This window comes from Elephas maximus, chromosome 13 (genome assembly GCF_024166365.1).
Source record: "Elephas maximus indicus isolate mEleMax1 chromosome 13, mEleMax1 primary haplotype, whole genome shotgun sequence".
Classification (NCBI taxonomy): Eukaryota; Metazoa; Chordata; class Mammalia; order Proboscidea; family Elephantidae; genus Elephas; species Elephas maximus.
In genome coordinates this window covers 59,745,922-59,760,819 of record NC_064831.1, presented here as the reverse complement: position 1 = coordinate 59,760,819, position 14,898 = coordinate 59,745,922, and the positions used below count along the sequence as shown (strand labels likewise).

Here is a 14,898-nt window from a genome sequence, read left to right as displayed (position 1 = left end):
CCAGAGAGGGAAAGGGATTTAGCGGCGCTCACCCAGCTGCCAGACTCTTTGTAGAGATGAAGCTCTCAAACCCTTCACTCACACTAGAGTCAATCTATGAAAAGAGCTTTGGTGAATCCTGCCCTCTGCAGCTTCCACCCAGCCCCACCCCCCCAAAAAACAATCAGGGGCTGCATTTTAATAGAGATGAAAGCCCTGTGCTCATGGGGCAAAAGTCCAATGGTGGGATCTGCAAAGTCCCAGAGGAGAAGCCTGGGGGCAGACCTAACCTCTCGCTGCTCTGACAGGTGGGGCCTGCTGTAGGTAAGCCGTGCCCACTTAGGCTCTGCTCGGGCTCCTGGCTTCCCTCCCAGCCTCACTCTAAGTCTGACTGAGGACAGTTGAAGGCAGTTGCCATCCCTGCTTCTATAAGCCTATATAGGCGGTCCTCAGCTCCTGGTCCCCAGGTGCTCTCTGGAGCCTACTGAGGGGTAGGACTGAATCTTACAAACACTCGCCTACAGCTACAATGAACCGAAAGAAGAGTGGTCCCTGAAGTCTCTCCGGTAAGGCCCCGAGCGCCCCCCTTCTACCGAGCCAGCACCACCCGCACCTGCAGTATGGCGCCAGGACGGGGAAACCAGAGACAGGCCTCTGGTGCCCTCTGCTGTCGGGTGCTCCAAGTCTCTAGGCTGAGGGATGTCGGCGAGGCTGGGGGGGATCCTTGGGAATGTCACCAGTCCTGGGGATGCCCAGCTGTAGCAGCCCCTCCATTTACTTTCCAAAAACCAGATGCTCAAGCCCTGAGAAAGATCAAGTATCTGTCAGAACCAGGGCTTTGAACCATTACCTTCCAGTTCGAACCCCTGCTGAGATTTTGCATTTCTAACAAGTTCCCAGAAAGTTATACATAAGAATCACCTGCGGGTCTTGCTGACATTTGGATTCTGATTCAGTATATCTGGGGTGGAAATGCACATTCTCAGCAGGGGTTTGGAGTGGAACGAACCAGTTCAAAGCCCCGGTCAGAACAGGCCAAGGTGCACCATGGTAGCAAAGAATCACTTTGACAAATGTCTTAGTTCCCTAAACACCAGTTGGCACCATGTGTGTCAAAGTAGAGCTCTGCTCCATAAGGTTTTCAATGGCTGAATTTTCGGAAATAGATCGCCAGGCCTTTCTTCCAAGGCACCTCCGGAAGGACTAGAACCACCAACCTTTAGATTAGCAGCTAAGCATATTAACTGTTTGCACGGCTCAGGGTCTGCCATAACAAATCACCACAAACTTGGTGGCTTAAGACAACAAAATGCATCCTCTCACAGTTCTGGGGGCTAGAAGTCCAATTAAGGTGTCAAGAGGGTCAGTTCCTTCTGGAGGCACTGAGAGACAAACCATTCCACACCTCTCTCCTAGCTTCTAACGGCTCCTGGCAATTCTTGGCGTTCCTCAGCTTAACAGCTGCATCATTCCAATTTCTGCCTCCATCCTCACGTGGTATCTTCCCTCTGTGTGTCCATGTCCAAACGTCCTTTTTATGAGAACGCCAGTCATTGAGTTTAGGGCCCACCCTAACCCGGTATGACCCAATCTTAACTTGATTACGTCAGCAAAAAACCCTATTTCCAAACAAGATCACATTCACACATACCACAGTTAGGACTTGAACATATCTTTTTAGGGCACACAACTCAATCCTCAGCGACTAAGGGCTCTTTCTTGGACCTGGTTGTCTGGGGCACTGCTGCACGGTTCCTCTCTCTGGGATTCAGGCTGAGGGAGCAGCCACCATCTCGAATGCTGCTGGCATCGTGTGATGCAGAGGGCAGGAGCGATTAGGGGCTTCAAATAGACCATTAAATCTCCCGCTTACAACCCCTTGGCCTGATGGAGTCATACAGCCCCACCCAAACATGTCACAGAAGAGAACTGCCCCACAGGGTTTTCTTGGCTGTAATCTTTGCAGGAGCATATGGCCAGGTCTTTTCTCCCACAGAGCCACTGTGTGTGTTTGAACCACCAGCCTTTTGATTGACAGCCAAGTGCTTAACCACTGTGCCATCAGGGCTCCTTCCCCCAAAGGAGACAGCTCCCCAAATCCAGTCACAGCATCGAGCTCAAGGTACAGGATCTCAGGGTGGCTGTCGGGGTCTGTACGTCAGGAGTAATGCGCAGTAACCTCTGCATCACATACAGGTATGGTTGCTCTTGACTCAGAGACTTATGACCTAAGAATTTGTTACTACCCCCTGCCAGCACTCAGTATCCACGGGTGCAACAAGAACAAGATACTGGCAATGAACAGTTGCAAAGAGGAAAAATAGGAGACACACCCTCCAGGGACTGATCCCTCCAGATAACATTCAAAGTATGTGAGACGTAGTCTCGCCATCCTTGCCTCTAAGGGGCATTCTGACTGTACTTCTTCCAAGACAGATTTGTTGGTTCTTTTGACACTCCATGGTGTATTCAATATTCTTCGTCAACACCACAATTCAAAGGCATCAATTCTTCTTTGGTCTTCCTTGTTCATTGTCCAGCTTTCACACATGCATATGAGGCGATTGAAAACACAGTGGCTTGGGTCACGTGCACCTTAATCCTCAAGGTGACATCTTTGCTTTTTAACATTTAAAAGAGGTCCTTCGCAGCAGATTTGCACAATGCAATGCGTCTTTTGATTTCTTGACTGCTGCTTCCATGAGTGTTGATTGTGGATCCAAGTAAAATGAAATCCTTGACAACTTCAATCTTTTTTTCATTTATCATGATGTTGCTTGTTGGTCCAGTTGTGAGGATTTTGGTTTTCTTTATGTTGAGGTGTAATCCATCCGAAGGCTGTAGTCTTTTGATCTTCATCGGTAAGTGTTTCAAGTCATCTTCACCTTCAGCAAACCATGCAAATGAAGTGTCTATGTCTTACTGAGAGGGAATTAGTCAGTTTGTGGCCCCCAGCTGGGAAGGGCCATGCCTTGAAATTGACACAGAGTTGTGTATAGATGCAGCCAGCTCCACAGAGGTTTTTCAGAAAGAAAGAGGCAAGAAGAAAAGTGGGAGAAAGAAAGAAGAGAGAGGAAGCAGAGAGAGAGAGGAGGCAAGGAACCTCCTAAAAGAGCTGTAAAACGGGTCAAGGGCTATAACACTGACGACAATGACAGGCCTGGAAGGGGCAGTGCAGCAGAGTCGGTGGTGACAGATGGCAAGGCCAACGGGAGCCTATCCTGAGGGGACCAAGGGGAGCCTGTCCTAAGGTGGCTGAGAGGAGGCCTGCATGGCCCGGAGGAGCCGAGAGAGCTGTCCCACACTGCAGAAGGGAGACCGCCTACGTGCTCCCTGATCCTGATCTGGTCCCTAGTTGTAGCCTGTTGATCCTGATCCCAGGTGTAGCCTGTTGCTTCCTTAATAAACCACTTAACTGTAAGTTTGGTCTGTGAGTTCTGTGTGTCCACTGCAGTGGATTGGCAAACACCGCAGAGAAGCAGAGTGCTATGGGAGAGACAGCTAGTGCCAGAATTGGTAGAAAGGTTGGAGAATGGAGGTATGTCTGAGCTCCGCCTCACAGGAATCAGATTTGGGCTGATCTTGTCCTCATTATCCCTTCTGAAGTTAGACAGGCTCTGACTACTTCCACCCTTTCACAGGTGGGAAAGGCAAAGAATGATTGTTTTCTCTGAAGAGCTTGGAGTGGCCCTTGAGTGTACTCTGAAGGAGATAAACAATTTTGAGTAAGGAAGTAAGCCTGTCACTTGCTTTCTTTGTGTTACTTTCTTTCTTTATATCTCTAAATCTCAGTTTCCTCATCTGTAAAATGGAGACAATAATCTCAGTCTCTACCCCTCCCTTTCTCTCAACCCTTTTGGCCCTCATGCCCTGGTGGTACAACAGTTAAGCGCTCAGCTGCGAACCAAAAAGTTGGCAGTTTGAACCCACGTAACAGCTCTGTGGAAGAAAGACTGGTGATCCGCTCCCATAAAAATTACAGCCAAGAAAATCCTGTGGGGCAATTCTACTCTGTTACATGGGGTTGCTACGAGACACAATCTACTCGGCGGTACCTAGCAACACCACCACCCCCCATACAGTACCAATACTGGATCCCAGTTACCTGAGTTGGATCACAGTCCAGGCTTACCTGTTGCCTCTTCCAGGAATTTTTGCATTTGCATCACAACTCTTGGAGACTGACTATCCAAAGGAATAAATCTGTAATGCTGAAATGTAAGGCAGTGAGAGAGGCCAAAGAGGGAAATATTTGATAGAAGGGAGGGTAGACTGGGCACCCAAGATCCACCTACATATGAATTCGACTACCTGTTGCTGACTTTTCAGTTTCCTCCTTTGTGGGAGGGAGGAATGAGTCAAGGCCTGCCTAGAACGACAACTCTTGTTACCAGAATGCTTCAGGCCTTTTTAGAGGTAAACTCGAATTTGAGGGATGTGTGTGGGTGTGGTGCCCACACAGGCACGCACACCCTGCCTCCCTGCCCCGTGTTCCCTAAATTCTAGCCAAAAGTGACTAGGTCATCGTTTTAGTGATGGCAACCTTGGCGAGTGAAAGTGCTGATTTTTATTTTCCTTGAAAAACTCTGCCTTTCGCCCCCTCTCCCTACCCACCGCTTTAACTACCGTTCTGGAATAGTCTGAATAGCAGCATTCTGTTTATTTCATATCTCCAAAGCAGAAACCACATCTCAGGAGTGATTGGCACCACTGTGTGTCTTTGTACGCAGAGACCCCAACTCAGGTTTCGGTGAACAGGTTTGGCACTTCCCCCAAACAACAGGGCTGACTCCTCAGCCCAGGTTTGAGCTGCTGCCCACCTGGCCTGGCTCGGCCTCCTTTCCCAACCTCGCTGCCCACTGCCCCCCAGTATTCCCCTCCTGGATTCCTCTTGGGTCTCATCATACTCCTGTCCCTGGGCACTAATAGGACAATCCCATTAGCTCTCCACCTAACCTCTTGACCCAACCCAAATCCTGCTTCCTTGCTCTCTGAGACTTGGGGCAAATGTCCTCACTGTAACACGATAAGATTGGAGAAAGCCAAATCCCCCAATTCTAGGCCTCTCCCTTCTCCCATCTCCTTTAGGACATATTGAAAAATAATGATCAAGATAACTAATGTTTATATATCGCTTTAGAGTCTACAAAACACAGTCATGTTTATTATTTCATTTGATACACTGATAAACCTCTAGGGACAGTTATTCTTACTATTCCCATTTTACAGAGGCAGAAACTGAGGCTCAGAGGGGTTAAGTGACTTGCCTAAGGTCACGCAGCTAGTAAACAAAGGAATTTGGGATTAAAATCTAGGTATCCAGACTGTGTTCTCTGTCTATTTTAACAGAAGATGTCTCTCCCTGACCCTCTAGTTAAAATCCTTGTTCCCCAAGGACAGCACCTTTCATTCCAGAGTCAGTAAGACTGGAAGAGAGGACAGAAGATCACAGAGCATTCCAACAACATGGGGTTGCCTTGGATCTGAGTGAACTGTAGGAACAGAAAGAATCATGATTATTTAAACGCTTGCCCACATGCTCACATTTCACCGACTTGGGCGTCTTGGAAGCAGCTTCACTGGTTCTAATTTGCAAGGCCAAGTTAAATGGTGCCCCTGTCCCCTCACGTGACAGACAGGCTTCCCTGGGGCCAGCGCCTGCAGGCTGCCCTGCCAACACTCCTTCCCTGGCTTGCCATCAGTGCAGGCCAGGATCAGCAACTAATGGCACCCTTCTCTCTGCCTCAGTTTCTCCTTTTATAAAATGAGAACTATCTCTACTTTCCTGTGACCACTGTCCAGTAGGAGTGGAAATGAGGACAAGAGCTCATGAGCCCCTGTTTCCTACAGGTCCCTTTGTAGTGGAGATATTTGAATAAAAGATAACACGTGCAAGACGGGCCACAATGCTACCTGATCAAAGGGCTCCAGAGCAGAAATCGATCTCCTGGCACGTGCTGGGGAATTGAATTTTCTAGATAATTAGAAGCCTCTTTGATTTCAACTCTTGTGGCTACAAATCCTTCTATGATTCCTGAAAGAGCACGTCATTGGGACCATGCCTAGAGACAGCTCTGCTAGCATGTGTCCTGCCAGCCTGCAGGACCACACAGCCCATGGCTGGACAAGGGTGGCTGTAGTAGACAGCGTTGAGTAGACCTGGAGCCCAGATGGGCTTAGAGTGGGAATTTCCGATAAATCCCTGAGAGTCCTTTATTTTCCTTGATTCTTCCTCAGTGGAATCAAGTATGATAAAAATCCAGTTATTTGGGGGCTGTAATATATTTTAATATGATTATGGGCAGGTGTACTGAAATAAAATAGGAGTGAAGAACTGCTGTGGTTTCTGTTCCTGGTCACCAAGACCTGCTACCTTTGCCAGTTTGACAGAAAGCTCTGAGAGACTTGGTTTCCCCATCTGTAAAACAAAAGGGTTGCATTTCATGATGGTTAAGGTCCCTTCTAGAGTGAATACTGGCTGGGAATAATAATAAAACAAACATCAGATTCTCCAAGACTTAGCGGGAAGGAGATGCTCAGGTGTGGCAGGGGTAGATGATGCAGCCTGGCTGAACCTTCTCCGCCTCCGTTTTAATCTCTTCACCTTCTTTGGGGTCCCCAACATGTAGTACCCTGTTGCTTCTACTTATAAGGATATTGGCTACCCTAATAGACCCTAGACACCTCCCCCCCCGCCCGCCGCTGCCATGATTGTCTGACACATGCTGATCACCCCCCAGGAGATGTGAGAAGCAGCCACATCTCCACCTCTTAGTCACCTTTGCACGTTCACCTGGCACACAGGGATGGTGCATCCTGAGCGAATAAATGACGGGGAGTCCTAAGTGTGCCATGACATATCTTGATTTCTCTCTTCTTTTTCTTGTCCCAGGTTGTAAAGATGGCACAGAGGCAGCATCAGACCTCCTTGTCAACTTCACGAGGAGGAGGAGAGAGAATCAAGATCAACGTCAGTCCAAGGCGGATTGCTATGAGGTGCAGGTCAGACACACTTCCACCCTCCAAACTTTTTACCAACTCTGACAACAGCCATTGCTCCCAGGCATATTCCATTCTGTGCTGGGTTCAATAATTCATTGCAATGGCCACTCAGAACCTACAGACTATACTCAGAGTCATGGGTTTATTGGGGAAGTGACAGGTTACAATTCAGGATCAGGAATGACTCAGGATACAGTTCTTTGGTCAGAAGAGCTTCTTGGCAGTGCCCACAGGCAGGCCTCTGTCTCAGCTCTAGACCCCTTGGCCCCTTGGCTCCTTGGCCCCTTGGCCCTTCAGCCCCTCAGCTTGACCTCTGCCTTGCTTGGCAAAGTGCTACAAAACTCTTTAGCGCCACCAGAAGGACTCAGAGGCACCCCACTCCATCAGCAAGCCTCAGCCCAAAGGTGCTCAGCTCTCTCACTCTGTTTATCAGTACATCCCCTATAGCCACCTCACTCTGAGGTCCGGGAAGTCCACTGCACTGTCTCTCATGAGTCTCCTGGTTCTGCTTCAGCCATTTTTCTGCCACTGGACTCTGCCGTGTTTGCCACCACTTCTTGCTATCTAGCACCTTCTCTGGTGTTATAGCTCTGGTGTTATAGTCTAGGAGACTCTCAGCGCAGGGACCCTGGATCCAAAAGACATGCTCTGCTGCTGGTTTTTTCTCTTGATAATGCTGAGGTCACCTTCCCGACTCTGGAATTGGCTCCCCTTAAGCCTAGTGGAATGACAAAAATGACCAATCCCTCATTAGGGTTCTATACACCTTATTTGCATGGCCCCATTGCCACAAGTGTTCCATGTACTTTATCTACATTATTAGCAGGCTGTCCAACCTCCTTGGTGGGCCATAAACACCTTATTTGCATAGTCCCTTCTGATAATTTTATGGGAGTCACAAGACCATGGCTAAAGGGGATATATTCAGTAATTCACTGTACTGCACAGGTCACTCAGCACCACACAATGCCCGTACCTTGGCCGTGTTCAGTGGGCGTTGTGGAATGAGTGTGGCCTTGGAGGTGATGGGATTGGGCTTAACTCCTGGTCCCACCACTCATTAGCTGAGAGATCCTGGGCAAGGCATTTAATCCCTCAGAGTTGGGGTCCTTGCCTGTGAAGGACTTTGTGACGACAGTGGGACAATGCATGCCCCGTGCCAAGCACAGTGCCCACCGTACATTAAGCATCCCATCATCTTAGTAATGATCATTTTATTGCTTCTTTACACATAATTAAAACTCACTAATTCAGGCCTATCAGAGAGGGCAGTCAAAGACTGGAAAGTCCACATTAAAAAATAATTTTAAAATAATGTAGTTTTATTACTTTAAAATATATTACTCAGTTCAGGCTAATAAAGTGTTGCATAGCAAGCCCTTGGGGGACTTATTTTAATGAACAAATAAGAACAATTTGAGGTTGGTCTATCAATTATGGGTGTGGAAAAGGGTGTCTTCGAAAGTACTTGAAAATGCCTCCAAACAGTGTATTATCCTCTGAGATTAAATGTTTCCCCTGCAATTACGTTAATGTGTTTTATTAATTCGACAGCTTCTCCTACCTTGAGAGTCCTACAGGCAACTTCAGCCTAGGACTGACCAGATTTTTACAAATTCTGACTTGGTGGTATCTGAGTATAAGACATTTCATTGAGGTAGGTTAAGAATTTTATCTTCCTTCCTTTTCTTATTCGTCTGTTTCAGGGTGGCCATCTTATCCTGTAACTCTGAGAGCTGGGACTATTTCCATCAAATAGCAAAGAGGCTGTGGTTAAGAGCTTGGCTCTGGACTCAGACAGACATGAGTTTGAATCCCAGCTCTGTCTCTTGCAAGCTGTGTGGCCTTGGGTAAGTCACCTACCCTCTCTGAGGCACAGTTGTCAAGTGGAGATAAGATGACTTCCTTCACAAGGTTGCCGTGTGATTAAATTAGGCCATATAACTAAAGCACCTGAAATACGTGGCCTGGCACATCAGGATCTTCTACATGTACCATATATAGAGATAACCATGCTTCCATAGAGAGAGAAACACATGCACCATCTATAGAGATGAGCCAGGAACTCATGGGCACCGTCTCAATGAGACTCTGGGGTGTAGACAATGTTGAAATTATTATTCTGGGGGCCAGGCCAGTCCTTGAGTGAGTGGTGAAAGTTGTCTACAGACTATGATTTCAGGGCAGGAGCCCAGGAATTATTGTCATCATTATTATTAGCATCAAAAACGACGATTCACATTTTTATGAGAGCTATCCAGTTTCTCTCCAAAGCCCCGCTGAGATAATTTATATTTGAGGAAGGTTGGGCCAGGGCCACGGTATTTGTCCATTCCTCTGGGTATTCCAAGTTTGGATCAGGCTCGCTCTCCAGAGAACCACGTACCCAGAATTAGCTCAGCTTCTGCAGAAAGGCCAAGCTGAGTCAAGACGTGAGTTAATCCCTGATTCTACGGTCCATCAGGGTCAAGAGCCACCAGTTAAGGGAATCTCTTGGGAGATCCTGGGACCATGACATCAGCCACCATTTATTAAGCACTTCCTCAGGCAGGGGTGGGGCTTCACCTTCTCCCCACACATTCAGGCCCTTTGGGGTCACACTAATAACCCCACCCCCTAATTTCTCAGAGGAGTGAGCTGAGACCCAGAAGGCAAGACGGACTTACTCAAGACCACTGTCTTAGTTTCTTAACGCTGCTATAACAGAAATATCACAAGTGGCTACATTTGACAAACAGAAATGTATCTTCTCACAGTTTAGGAAGCTAGAAATCTGAATTCAGGGTGCCAGCTCTAGGGAAAGGCTGTCTGTCTGTGGGCTCTGGGGAAGGTACTTCTCAACTTCTGTAACCTCAATATGACCAGGTTCCTTGGTGATCTCCACGTGGCATCCATCTTTCTCCCTTCCTGCCTGCTTGCTTCTGTGCTAAATCTGCTCTTTTATATCTCAGAAATGATAGGCTTAAGACACACCCCTACACTGCTAATATCCTCATTAACATAACAAAGAAAACCCTATTTCCAAATGAGACCACATTCACAGATACAGCGGTTAGAATTTACAACAAATACTTTGGAGGGGCACGATGCAATCCACAACAACCGTGGAGCTGGTCACGGGTGGTTCCAAGAAATGAGCACACGTGTCAGCCTCCTAGTGTATCTCAGATCCTACAAAGGTCCCAGCGCCTCCCTGAGATCCCTGGAGGGCAGTTCTCCCACCCCTCTTTGAGCTCCCTCAGAACCTCTTTCGTGGAGCTGGCCTCCGCCCTTCCTTGAATTCCAGTTACGTGCATGTGTGTCATTACTGCCCCAGGAGGACAGATACTGGTCTTTTCTGCATTGTGTACCCCATGTTGCCAAGCACAAGTGCCAAAGAAGGCATTTCATACATATTATTGACTAAAACTAATAAAATTTTCCCAGAGGGCCTTGGAAAAAACTCTGTACCTATTTGTGTCTTCTAGATAATCCCATTTTAAACATGGCTACCTGAAAACAGACAGAGGGGCTGCTATGAGCTGGGCAATTCCAGGGACTGGTGACACTCCGGGGTCAGCCTCAGTGTCATCCCTCAGGAAAGCATGGACTATGACTGTGGGACAGGAGGGCCGAGCAGCCACACACACTTGACTTGAGCCAGGCTGGATGGGTTGCTGATTCTTGTCGAAACAAGAGCCTGAAGAGAAGCCCCTTCTCAAGGGAGTGGGAGCCAGTTCAGAAAGAAGACCAATTGTTGTCAGGCTCTGACTTGGCCTTGTCTTTGCTGCTGACCGAGACCCACCCCCGGGCCATGCTCACGTGTCTCATCCAGAGAGTGGCAGACACAGTGGTGTAACTAGAGTATTTGACACCCGGGAAGGACCATTTTTTAACTCTCCCCTCCTCTCTACAACAAAATTATGTTCTGTAAAAAAATCCTGAAATGAAACGAAGAATAGCAAAGTACTCTGTATTGGATGTGCCAATTGGCCCTTCTTCAGAATTTTCACTAACAATACACAAATGTTAGTGAAAGTATCACATATCTTAAAATATAACCAGACGTTGCTTCAATTGCCTCCTCTTTTGCTCTTTTTGATTTTCTTTGTTGAATTCCACTGAGCTGATGTCATTTCGGAAACCCTGGTGGTGTAGTGGTTAAGTGCTACAGCTGCTAACTAAAGGGTCGGCAGTTCAAATCTGCCAGGCGCTCCTTGGAACCCCTGTACGGCAGTTCAAATCTGCCAGGCGCTCCTTGGAACCCCTGTAGGGCAGTTCTACTCCGTCCCAAAGGGTCTCTATGAGTCAGAATCTAACTCGACAGCAAGGAGTTATTATTATTATTAAATTCCACAGTACTATTTTTTTTTTATAGCAATTGACCTTAGGCAAGAAAAGACGTTTCATGGAGGGGTATTTTTCCCTGCCAGTGTACAGTGTTAATAAAATCAGGCCAAATTTCAGTCAGATTTATCGTTTTTTTTAAACTCCTCTACACGTACGGATTGCCTGCACTTAGGAAAGGCCACTTCCATTACCCCACCCTTGGTACCCAGGTCAACATGCACGAAACACAACCCCAGAACTGTCTTCCAGAACCAGTTAACAGGAAATCCTGTGTATTTTTCCTTCATAGACAATTAGAAGCATTTGACTGGTTGTTGTTTTGGCCACTAAGAAGCTTAAAACTAAATTTATAGGCCACCATGTAGGATCTTTTGACATTTTAATTTCCCCCCTTGGTATTAAACTAATGAATACCTTCCCTATCCCAGTAGGTTGCAAAATGGCAGCCTACGCCAAATTAAGCTGCAGAATCCTTCTGTTAAAATTTTTCTTTTGAATTTCAGTGGCTTTAAGTAGGGCACAAATCAATCCTCCAGCTTATTTACCACAGTCTCCACCGCTCCCAAAGCACTACCCTGGGGCTTGCTTTTTCATATCTATTCTCTGCTTAGCCTCTGAAGGCCGTTGAGCTTCCAGTTCGTACACAGTTTTTCTTCTCTATAGGTTCTTATACGGTTGCTAACCAAAGAGTAGGCAGTTCAAATCCACCAGATGCTCCTTGAAAACTCTATGGGGCAGTTCTACTCTGTCTTATAGAGAGAGTCGCTATGAGTTGGAATCGACTCGATGGCACTGGGGTGGGTAAATAGATCCTAATAAACCGAGTGAAATGGAGTGGGCCTTCAGTCCTGCTTAGGCTAGTGTGATGAGTGTTGTGATGATGGGGAGGAAGGGTACACGTTTACTGGGTGCCAACATTGTGTCCTGCACTGTACTAGGCTCTTTTGTATCCTCTCACTTAGCCCCTCAATAACCTGATGAGGAAAGTGTCAATGTCATTTTGTAGCTGAGGAGTCGGTGGCTCCAGGAATTAGGTGCTCCATCCCAAGTCACACAGTTTCTTGATGACAAAACCAGGATGGAAACCCCGATGGGCCTAAAGCCAGCTCTTTCCACCTCAGTGGGATAAGGAAGGTGGTCGACTCTAGTTCTCCTCAGGGCAGTGGGGAAGACTCTGAGGGAGCAACAGCCTTCTATTCCTCCTGGTCCCCACGGCTTCCAGCTCCCCACAAAAAGCTCACTGGGAGGCCCAGCCCATGCCTGCCCCAGGGCCGCGTCAGGGCATACGACTCGTGTCCCTCTTAAGCCCGATGCACACAAGGGCTCGCGCTCAGTTTAACTCTCTGCTGTTGCCTTCTTGAAATTCTTAATAAATGATGAACCAGGAGCCACAGATTTTCGTATTACAGAGGACTCTCCAAATGATGCAGCTTTACTCTGAACTCATGACCATGGGGGCTCTCGGGCAGACAAGATGGACTGTGGAAGTGAAAGGAGTATGCAAACCAGAGAGGGCTCTACAGTCCAGGAAGATGGCTGTCCCCACCCTCCACTCTAGTATCCAGCAGCCACTCCCTGGCAAAATGGCAAAGCCTCTGGGGTTCTCTCAGCTCTCTTTCTAAACCCTGCTCCCTCCCTTCACTCCAAGCACAACCAAAGGTTTTTACACACACACATACACACACATGTCCCTCAAAAAGACACCACCTTACTTTTCAAGTCCCCCAACTGCCACCCCTTACCCCAGCTCCCTGCCCCTGAGAGGGTCCTTGGCCAAAGATCTGACTAGCACGTTGAAGAGATTCATGCGAAGTCAGGAAAAGGATTTGCTACCACGCTCCCCCTCCCCCCGCCCCCAGAGCTGTTTGCTTTTTAAAAAAGAAGTTTGTCACCATAGGCCTCTCAGAGGTGGGGAATGGGGAGCGTACCTTCAGTAGCCTCTGCCTTGTGCCAAGCACTCTGCTCGTTGCTCTGCAACTCTTCAGTTCTCCTCACACCCACAAAAGCCCAATGACGCAGCATCAGTATCCCATTTCACAGATGGAGAAACAATTGCTCAGGGACAGTAAAGCACTACCCCCAAGATCTCCCAGCGCAAGGAGGAAAGATGGAATTAAAATGCAAGGCTGTGTGATTCCAACTTCCACATCATGTCCACACCACTTCTGGTGCCCCTTGCCCCATCCACCTCTCAGTAACCGCCACCCCCCCACCTCCCACCTAGGCTGACAGACATCACCGCATGGAGGCCACACAACACTAGAAGGGCACCATGCTTCCCTGCCCTAAACTCTGGGTACTGGCCCAGCCCGCCACCAGGCTATTCCCCCAGGGGGCCATTACTATGTAAAAGATGGCACCCAGCAAAGGCTTCTGGGAGCCACCACCCACAGGTTCCAGGCTCCTCCTCTCAGACACCGTGCAGCTAGAGTCTGGCTTCAGTGAGACTCTAACCTGCTGGAGCTTTGCTCTGGAGAGTCGCCACGGCAACGAGAGGTTGGTCTCTGCAGCCGAGTGAGTCAGCAAATATTTATCCAGCACTGTGCTAGCAAATGTGGGGGAGATTGAGTGACTTTGCTGGACAGTCCAATTTTGAAACTTTTTTAGTAATGAATACCCTAATCACAAAGGAAAAAGTGTGTGTGTGCGTGTACACAAGACCCTATTTCTTTCCAGTCCTGAAAAGCCATGAAGAAAACCAAACCGTGTAGATTGACGTGCACAGACTTTGGTACCCCAGAGACTTTTGGGGTCAAATCCCAGCACCACCACTACTAGCCATGTGGCATTAGGCAAGCCACGCTCCTCTCTAGGCCTCAGTTTCCCCCTTTACAATACTAGAACACTTATCCCTGCCCACCTCCTAGGGCTCTTTAAGGATGAAATGAGCTAATGTATAACAAAGAGCTTTGTTGACTGTGCAAATGTTAGGTTGTTCTTTCAATAAACATTTATTAAGCATTTACTGTGAGCCAAACCCTGAGTTAGGCATTAAAAAAATAGAGCCTCTCAAATGTAAACGTCCTGGATTCATTGGGATTCGCCCCTTTTTCTCTTTTTAATTAAAATTCTAAAATTCACATAACGTAAAATTAACCATTTTAAAGTGAACAGTTGAGTGACATTTAGTACATTCACCATGTTGTACAACTGTCACCGCGATCCAGCTCCAAACATTCCCATCACCCGGAAAGGAAACCCCCTAGCCATTAAGCATCCCTCTTTTGTGTTTTTAAGGTGTTACTCTTTAGCTCTTGTTCTGTCCATCTAGGGGATTTCCTGGACTTGATAATATTCCAGTGTCCCACTGGTCACCTATGACTCCAAGCCAACCCCTGGATCCAAACTCAAGCTTCACAAGCTGAAACCCAGACTTCTCTGCCAGCCCTAGGGAAACCTAAGCCCCAAGCCTGCCATTTTTAATTACATCAGGGCTGGATGAGCAGGTAATGGCTGTGTAGCTCAGTAAATTACCTTTCATAAAGAGGGCATCGTGTTTGCTCACGTGCCCTTCTTTCCTGGAATCAGCTCTGTTTGCCAGCATCTCATCTTCCCAGCAGCCTGTGCGCCTGGCCAGCGTCCTCATTG

At 47.7% G+C, this 14,898-nt stretch overlaps 1 long non-coding RNA gene across 1 annotated transcript in view; it reads right to left on the bottom strand.

Annotated features, from left to right (window-relative positions):
* Positions 1–13,299, bottom strand: part of LOC126057175 (uncharacterized) — a 40,510-nt gene extending 27,211 nt beyond the window's left edge. The window contains exon 1 of the long non-coding RNA XR_007512442.1: positions 13,239–13,299. This is a non-coding gene — a long non-coding RNA (uncharacterized LOC126057175). The remainder of the gene's footprint in view (positions 1–13,238) is intronic.
* Positions 13,300–14,898: the final 1,599 nt, after the last annotated feature.